Source organism: Lactuca sativa, chromosome 2 (assembly GCF_002870075.4).
Source record: "Lactuca sativa cultivar Salinas chromosome 2, Lsat_Salinas_v11, whole genome shotgun sequence".
Taxonomy (NCBI): Eukaryota; Viridiplantae; Streptophyta; class Magnoliopsida; order Asterales; family Asteraceae; genus Lactuca; species Lactuca sativa.
Genome location: NC_056624.2, coordinates 168,481,518 through 168,491,081, shown reverse-complemented (window position 1 = coordinate 168,491,081; position 9,564 = coordinate 168,481,518).

Here is a 9,564-nt window from a genome sequence, read left to right as displayed (position 1 = left end):
GATCCCTTGGTATGAACTGCTTCTGCCATAATCTCCAAAGAAGAGACCACATTCACAACTTTTGTTGATTCATCACATTCCCAACACTTATTTTATTCTCATGAAGTCATTCATCTCCTTCCCTCACTTGAACAGATTCCACATTGTCATCGATATCATCTTCAAAAGAATCCATTCCCCATGATTGCAGTATTTCTAATTAATGATATCACTTAATGAAGTTTAAAAATCTAAATCAGGGTTTACCACAGAAACTTATAACTTAAAATCAACTATCTTTAGAAAAGAAAAAAAATACAGATACGTATAAATGTAACTTAGGGTGAATTCTAGGGTTTGCAATAAAACAAGCATAAGATCCGAATCCAAAACAAAAATCAAATCAAAACCCACATTTTAACTACAACTGGAAATGCGAACCTAGATCAATCTCAACCCCAATTCACAAAAAAGATAACCTTAAATCATGCTAAATTTGTAAGTGATAACACCAGATTCCCAAATCGTACACCCGCAATAACGAAAAAAAGGAATTGACATAAACTAAGTCAAATTTATGAGAAAAAAGAGCAAATCAAATCAGCTTATCATCCTCATGAAGTCTTTCATCTCCTATTGCCTCCACTCCAGCTTCCACTTGCCATCACCTCCGCTAAGAAAACACCGGTTGCCACCTCGTCTTTCTCTCTGTATCGACGAGCAACACCAACCGTAAGTGTCAACCAACCACCAGCAGGCTTCTCCCCTCCCCCCGCTCATCTTTCCCGTCGAGATTAGGCAGAATATAACTGATTGGTAGGTAGATGTGGAATTTTGATTATGAAGGAAGAGAGGAAGAAGATGAAGTGTTCATCTTGGGTAAAAAGAAAAAGGAGGAGGAGGTGGGGGTATACGGAGAGAGAGAGAGAGGCCCTTTAATTAAATAATTATATATTTTTTTTAAATAGAGAAAATCTCATAAATGGTCCTGTGTATTGAAATGACGAAAATGCCCTTCACTTAATGGTAGAAAGCTAACAGAGTAGACGGAATGACCATTTGTTAAAAGTTTTGAAACCACAGGGACCATCTGTGAGGTTTTTTGAACTTAGGGACTAAACTTGATATTTTCGAAAACCACAGGGACCATTTTTGAAGTTTTGTCTAATAGATATACAAGAATTAATACTATAAAATAATAATTCGTATTCAAAATTCATTTTGAATTTTTATCACAAATAAAAAATGTGCGGCTTCAAATTAAAAAATAGAATTTATCGTCATACAACTTTTTTTCAACCCACACAATGTTATATTTTTGTTTTGATCCAAAATAATTTATCAAAATGGGTTAATTTCCAAGTTATAAATAGATATTTCGTATACATGAAAGTTTTTATATAAAAAATATAAGATTTTTATGTGAAAATACGTTCTTTTTAGTATAAATATGATTTTTTTTAAAGAAAAAATATATTCGATTTTTTTTTGAGAAAAAATGTTGTAAAAAAAACTAAAGTTATGATAAATTCATAACAAAATTCTGAAATCTAGGTCAAAAGGGTAAATTTTGAACAAAATTTGTAATAAAATTAAAATTCTAGACAAAAAGTGTAAATTTTGGACTAAATTTATAATAAAATTTGAAATATGGGCCAAAAATGTAATTTTTGAAAGTTTGATGAACTGTTAACCAGGTAAAAAGGTTAAATTGAATACAATTAGTGGTTCTTGGGACTTAATTGAATAAAAAATATATATAACTATTAAATCGATTATAAGATATGTAATTAGGGATGAACATATGGACCGGGGAACCGGCCAGAATCGGTATCGGAACCGGAACCGGAACCCGATGGAACCGGTCGGGCCAGGACCGGGACGTTATTTTTGTGGATTTTTGGAACCGGAACCGATATAACCGGAACCGGTAGAACCGGCAAAAACCGGTAGAACCGGTAAAAACCGGAACCGTATGATGCTATTTTTCGAGGACCGGTTCTAACATTTGAAGACACGACAAGAACCGGTAGGAACTGGGAACCGGTGGAACTAGAACCGATAGAACCGCCGGGCCGGTTCGGTTCTTGATTTTGGCCGAAGCCGGTTTCCGGTTCCGGCCGGTTCGGTCCTTTTGCTCATCCCTGTATGTAATAATTTTTGGCGAATTTTCTAGTTTTATTGATGGTTGCATCGTAGCCCATAGGGAAGGAAAGTAACCATCATGAAATATATAAGTGGACTCACTATTATTCTCAGAATATATTGTTTGATATTAAAGTAGATTCTATGATCCTATTGGTTTTGGCTAGTGGTATTTTCATTTTATGGCCTATTTATGTAGAACAAAAATGAGGTTGTTTCCCATTTACTTGGTTTTGGTATCAGACTAGGCATGCAAAAACTGGTTTTTTTCTTTAACCGGACCGGTTCAGAAAACCGGTTCGGTTCCGGTCAAAATAGTCAAAACCAGTTCGGTTGCAAACCGCTTCAGCCTAAAAAATATTCGAACATATGTAAACCGGTTCAGTTTAATAGAAACTGGTTCAGCAAAAACCGGTTCAAAAACGGTTCAAAACCGGTTCGACGCAAATAAGCTTTTCTATTTTTTTTTTGTTTTTTTTTTGGTTTTTGGGCTAATAAGTTCAAAACCGGATCAAAAAATCGGTTCAAAACCGGATCAAAAAACCGGTTCGAAACCGGTCCTAACGATCAAAATAGCGAATTAGTCCGGTCCGGCGGTTCGGTTCATGGGGGGTTCGGTTCAAGGCTGAACCGGTTCGGTGGTAAACCGGTTTCCGGTTCGCTGACCGGTTCGGTTTGTGAACCGGTTGTTTTGGGCACGTCTATATCAGACTATCCGGATGTCTGGTAACAGTTTCACAGATATGGATCCTCAAAATAAATAAATAAATAAAAATATAGATGAAATTGTTTATAGCATAAAGATTATTGTCTGTGCCGATTTTTATTGTTTTTTAATCTATTTCTATATTATTTTTAACGTAAAAGCGTTTTTACTTTTTATTTTTTCTATTTTTTTTTCTATTTTTCTATTTATGTTTATCTATTTAAAATATTTTATAAAGATATAAGTTTATCACATTAATTTTTGAAATTTAGAATTTGCTAAGTTGTGCCTATTATCTAATCAAATATTTAAGAATTTATATCATTGTTTATACAATTATTTTATAAGTATTTTACAAATTTATATTTATTGTGTCAAATGTGAAAGAATCTATATTATTAAAAATATAAAGTATTCGTATTTAAGTACTTCATACAAAGCGACATTGATATTTTCCAACGGAGAAATAATTATTAGATATTATGTAATAAAAAAATTATCAGTTTTAAATAAAATATTTATGTCTAGAGTATATATATATATATATATATATATATATATATATATATATATATATATATATATATATATATATATATATATATATATATATATGAATTTAATATTTTAAAAGTATAAATTTGCTCCAAATTAAATTACTTAATAACCTTTCTTAATTTAAGTCTTCAAACTTTTGACAAGTATTAATTTTTATATATAATTGATTTGTACAAAAAACTTTATTTTTTATACCTCTTAAAACTCAAAATATAACTAATATGATTTATAATATAGTATAGTATACAATTTTATATCAAATATAAACAATCTATATCATTATTTGTATAAGACATTTTCTATTTGATTATTTTTGCAACTTTATCTTTTTTTTTCTTGAGTATTTTATTAGTTAATTAGATTTTGTCTACGTTAAGTACAATTATAAAAAAGTCATTTTTTATTTAACCTAATTCCGGAATAAAAGGTAATATAGCTATTTACTTCTAAATTCAAAAGGTTCATTGACTTCATTTCGACATAAAAAAAACAAAATTTGTTCATAGATAGGTTGAATAGATTTCTACTTTTGTTAGAGTATTCCATCTTTTGTTATTCCATTTTCATGTGGAACACATTTCTTGATTAGAAATAGGATATTATATTCCGGAATAAAAATCATGTAATCCAAGCTGACATAATATCTTGGTATTGAAAGCAAATTTGAAGTAACATCTTTTTGCAAGTGGGAGCATAACTCTCTTGCCAACCACATTATATCATACAACCTCTTCCTTCCAACTAACTTTTATACCTATAATAGGCCTTAATTTATAAATACCGACAATCCTAGTATTTATTTGATTTCATTGTTAAAAGTTTTTGATAGTTGTTGATCGAGTCAAATCTAGTTTTTTATCAGACTCAGTAAAAAACATATTAAATGATATATTACTGAGTAAAACCCAACTTATTATGATATCAAATAATCTGAATTTGACTGACTCAATAATAGACATATCAAACAACCCTTTAATGTCTCTGGTTTGTCACATTACTTTAGGGATCAATAGTGTGTATTTTTTTACATGAATGTATTATTAAGCATTTGTTTTTTCATTCGTCGCCGTTACATAACTTCCACATCGATTTTCATCCCTTGTACGGATTTAAACCTCATAAAAGAACTGTGTTTGGAGCATAAGAATCTCACAAAAAACAGGAAAGATGATCCTTTTACATCAATCTTTCCAACATTTGGAATCCTTATCATATTAAAAAATTATTGTCTTATAAAGTAATGCTTCATGATTCTTTCATCCTTTGATGTAACAAAAAGACTATGGAGATTTCAACTCAAGTTAACTTAATGATGTAATCCTTCATTTCAATGTGGAACTTTTGTAGCTCATATGGAGGAAGGTCCAAAGACTATTGAAATTCATAGGTCTCCTGTTGATCTTGCTAGGAGTGAGAATGCTTAACTTATGCTTCAATTTTAAATGACGAGAAGAAAAACAACTTAATGACAAATCATGATGAAACGATCATTGTTATTGATGAAGAGTGCCTTAATTTAAGGATTACTCATTCACTCTCATGGGTTCCATTAAAGACTTTTGTTCATTAACAAATATATGTGTTATTTGTAATAATGAAGGTTTTAATGAAATTTCTTTTGGTTATTTGTGAGGTACGTGATTTTCTGTGGAGTTTCCTACCATGTAGTCTAACAATAACTTTTATAAACATGGGGATTAACTCATGGTTTGTAAGCTTACAACCATGGAGTAATGGTTTTGTGTTGAATGAAAGAGTGGTTTGGATGGATATAGAAGGACTTATGTAACATCATGTTCCCGGTACTTATTTTATTCATGCTTTACCTGTTTATTTCGTTGAAATCTGATAAACTGAAAGTCGGAAATTTACTGCATGGGCGCAACACGTTTCTTTAGAGCGCGATGTTCCTAGGCCCATGGGTTGAACGTCTTTTTAGGTTTTTAGGGAATCTTTAAGCAACATTAACCCCTATGGTTAGCTCATTCTCAGTCCCCATCACCCTAAAGAGAGATTCAGAAACCATAACCCTTGTTCTATCATTTATGGGACTTGGTGTCCTTGGATATCTTATTTCTCATTATTTATGGTTAAAGCTTGAAGATAAAGTATCTCTTGTGTGCATTGAAGGAAGGCTTTAGCTTAGATTCAACAAGTTTGAACCTTTTTGGGACCATTATGAGTAAAAAGATCCAAACTTGCTTATCCAATCATTAGATCTTGTTATGTTTCTTATTATGCACACTTTTTTGTCCCTTTGGTTGGTGTTTTGGAGTTGAAAGAACTCCAAAACCATTTGAGGGCTTTGAGATGTTCCTTGGACCTCTTGGACTAAGAAAGTTGAGGCATTTTCTCCTTCATTAAATCTATGTGTAACGACCCAATTTTCACATCCAAAATTTTTGTTTAAAAACGTTTCATTGTAAAATATTAATAACTAAAAACATCGTTTGAACAACCATAACATAAAATGAACCGTGTCTGCAAACCAAGACATACAACTAATCAGAATGTCAGAGTATCGATCCCAGAGAAACTCGTAATGCGGAAACCGGAGAGAGTGTGTGTGTGTGTGACATGCTGCTACCGCGCCAGCTCCTTTCCCCTAGCTGAGGAGGTACCTGAAACCAAAACTGAAAACTATAAGCACAAAGCTTAGTGAGTTCCCGCATAATACCCCATACCATGCCTACACATAATCAACCAATGTTCAACTATGAGTTACGGGCCTTGCCCACACTCGGGAAGATACGGGCTTTGCCCACACTTCGCTAGCCGGGAGATACGGGCCTCGCCCACACTTGTGAAGATACGGGCCCTGCCCACACTTCGCCATCTGGGAGATACGGGCCTAGCCCACACTCCAATCCTCGGAGAGATACGGGCCCTGCCCACACTCAACCGCTAACCCATAATATACAAGTATCACACAGACAACAAGTATAAGCAACTCTATCATATTAACGCATATATCGTACTTAACTACAACAGAGATACGGGCTCGGCCCACACTCTAGTACTAGCATCTCGTCTACACGGGTCGGCCTTGGTGCCTTAGACCCGTTCCTACTGGAAAGGAAACTCACCTCGAAATAGCTGCTGGTCTGTGTGGGAACTGATCACCTACTACTGCTGCTGCTGCTGCTCCGGAAACCCTCCGGCTGCAATTCCCACAATATATTCAATCAACACCTTGCTCACTGACTTTTGGGTAAAAATGACCATTTTACCCCTGACCTTGCCCTAAGTCAAAGTCAGAGTCGACTTTCAGTTGACCCGACTCGCCGAGTTGGCCTCCCAACTCGCCGAGTCCCTACTCAAGCGACTGTCCTGAATCCCGATCCTACCCGTCGAGTTAGGCGACGACTCGACGGGTTCGCCTTCATGACCAATATTCAAGTCCTTCATCCTACTCGCCGAGTTGTATGAACAACTCGTCGAGTTCATCTTCATCCGAAGAACACTCATGCTAAGACTCGCCGAGTTGTATGAACAACTCGTCGAGTCTGTTCTTGATCTAAGGAGATTGCCTTGAACTCGCCGAGTCAGGGCATTGACTCGCCGAGTACCTCCATAGATGGGTTAAGCTTCTGACTCACTGAGTCACACCCTGTGACTCACTGCTCACTCGACACTACGAAAAGGGGACAAACTCGAAGACTCGCGATCAGACTCGCCGAGTCGTTGCCATGCACTCCTAAAATATACCGATTTGCTCGATTCCAGTCCATGCCATTCATAGATCTGGACTTCTAGGACACGAATCACACGTAAAGTTTCCAACTTTACGTGTGGATATTCACCAATATGGATTTTAGGGCTCAAAATGTCTCAAAAGGGTAGATCTAGGGCTAACAAGCAACATGGGGCCAAAAAGCTAACAGATCTGAGCTCCTGGAGCTCAATCTTGCCTAGATCCAAAGGCCAAACATCTTATTACGACATATAATGCACATACAAACTTGGGGATTTGACCAAGAAAGACCCAAATGAAGTACTAAGCATAGAATCATGGGGAAAACGGGTTATACCTCAAAGGAACTACTGGAAGAACACAATAATGGCCTGGATGGCTTCCTTTCTTCTGGATCTACTTCCTTCCTCCTTTAAAGCCTTCAAAAGCACACAACAAAACTTCAATCTTCAAAGAACAAGCACAAACGAGGGTTGGGGAGCTCTGGGGAGAGAATGGGGGCTGGCCTAGGGCAGATAAGTTGCTTAAATAGGGTGCAAACCCCTGAAACTTAGGGTTTCATCCAACAGCTGTGACTCGCCGAGTCCAGGATATGGACTCGTCGAGTCGACAACTTAAACGCGTCCCGGGTCCCGCATCCACTCGGCGAGTCGGACCTATGACTCGCCGAGTCCAAGGCTAAAAGAAAGGAAATACATCAAATAAGGTTTACATACCAGGAACCGGGTGCTACACTATGCAAGTTTTGTTAAGAGTTTTAGGTCATTTTGAAGTGAAAAGTTTTGATCTTGCTCGATTGGAGTTTATTAACTTAACACATTGTTGAGGACCAGATCTATAAGTTTGGGTTTTAACTTAATAGATTAAGTCATTTCACCTTGTGATGAAGGACTGAACGTGACACATCCTTCCCTAGCACGACATGCTTTTAAAGGTTTCTAGGGCGCGTTTATTTTAGCCTGAGGACTCGACTATTTTGTCTTGTAGTGGGCGCGGTGCACCTGTTTGACCAGATGTTGAATTTTTTACTAAGTTTGATTTTGGGTCAAACTTTAGGGTTTTAGGTCATGGACTGAGGTTTGACAGTTTACTTACTGTTTAGGTGGTTTATGAGACCAATCTTCACATTTCTAATGAGTTATGGTGTTTTATGTTTTATCTGTGAGGTGGGTCTTCTCACAATATTGTGTAGGACATGTATTGTCAAGATATGTTTGTTATTCTTTGTGAATTGCACGAAAGACTATGGGGGGCCATAACACATTGTATGAAATTCTATGGAGGGCCATAGCAGGAAAGACTACAAGGGGACTATAGCAACGAAAGTTATTTGTAAGAGTATGGGTAGACCGTAGTATTCACATGGGTTAATGTATACTCATAGGGAGGGGACCATTTTTATTGTGTTATATGTGGTATCTTGGTAAACTGACTAAACTCACTAATCGTTGTGCTTACAGTTTAAGTTTTAAATGTTCAAGATACTTCTGGTAGCAAATGGAAGAGCTCGACTTGATTGTATCGCATGCACTGGAGATTTTCTACATTATTTGCTTTTATGATTTTACTATAATATTTGATTAGAAATTCAAACTTATACCATGATTATCTTTTGATGAAATGAAAGTTGGATGATTTTATTATATTTAAAGAAAATTTTATTCTACATTTTGGGACGTTACAACTTCCACATATTGCTTGTACTAAAAAGACTTTCTTGAAGATAACACGTAAGTGGGGTGACGTTCTTTATAAGAAAAACCCTAAGGATTCAATTTTTTATCATAAAAGATTGTGCATTAAGACTTATATCAAGTCCTTTATTATGGAATCTTTTAAAGTAATAATTTGAGGTATAATCTTTATTGTTTGTGCTAACGAGATAATAGGTTGGACTCCAGATTTTGTCTATCATACTAACTTTTGATACAAATTTTTCATTTTTATTTTAGCAAAAACCCCAGGTATCAAAAAAACCAAATCAAGAAAAATCCTAGGTATATCAATACGGTCATCCCAAATCAGAGTATCAAAATGCAGAAATCATAAAATCAGCAAACCGGAGTGTACTGTCAAGTCTTCTCCTTTCTGCGATCATCTGAAATACCTTAAACACATTTAATACACAACTGTAAGCATAAAACTTAGTGAGCACTTCCCAAAGTATCCATACATCACAATAGAATAAACAACTATGGGTTATCAGCAACCTTATGGATTATTAACAATCCGAGTAGGCTAACAACACGCCATGTGGTTTAGCAATACGTTTAAAGGGTTATTAACAACCCCATGGATTTTCAACAATCCAGAAGTTATCAGCAATTCAATTCAATTCATGTATAACCATAATAAGCAATTAAGGCCCAAATGGTCACATACATAAATACCACACATGAAAAGATAGTGAGAAGACTCACCTTGCGAATAACAGTGTTAAACCGGTTGTTGCACCCTATTTAAACAAATAAAATTAATCATT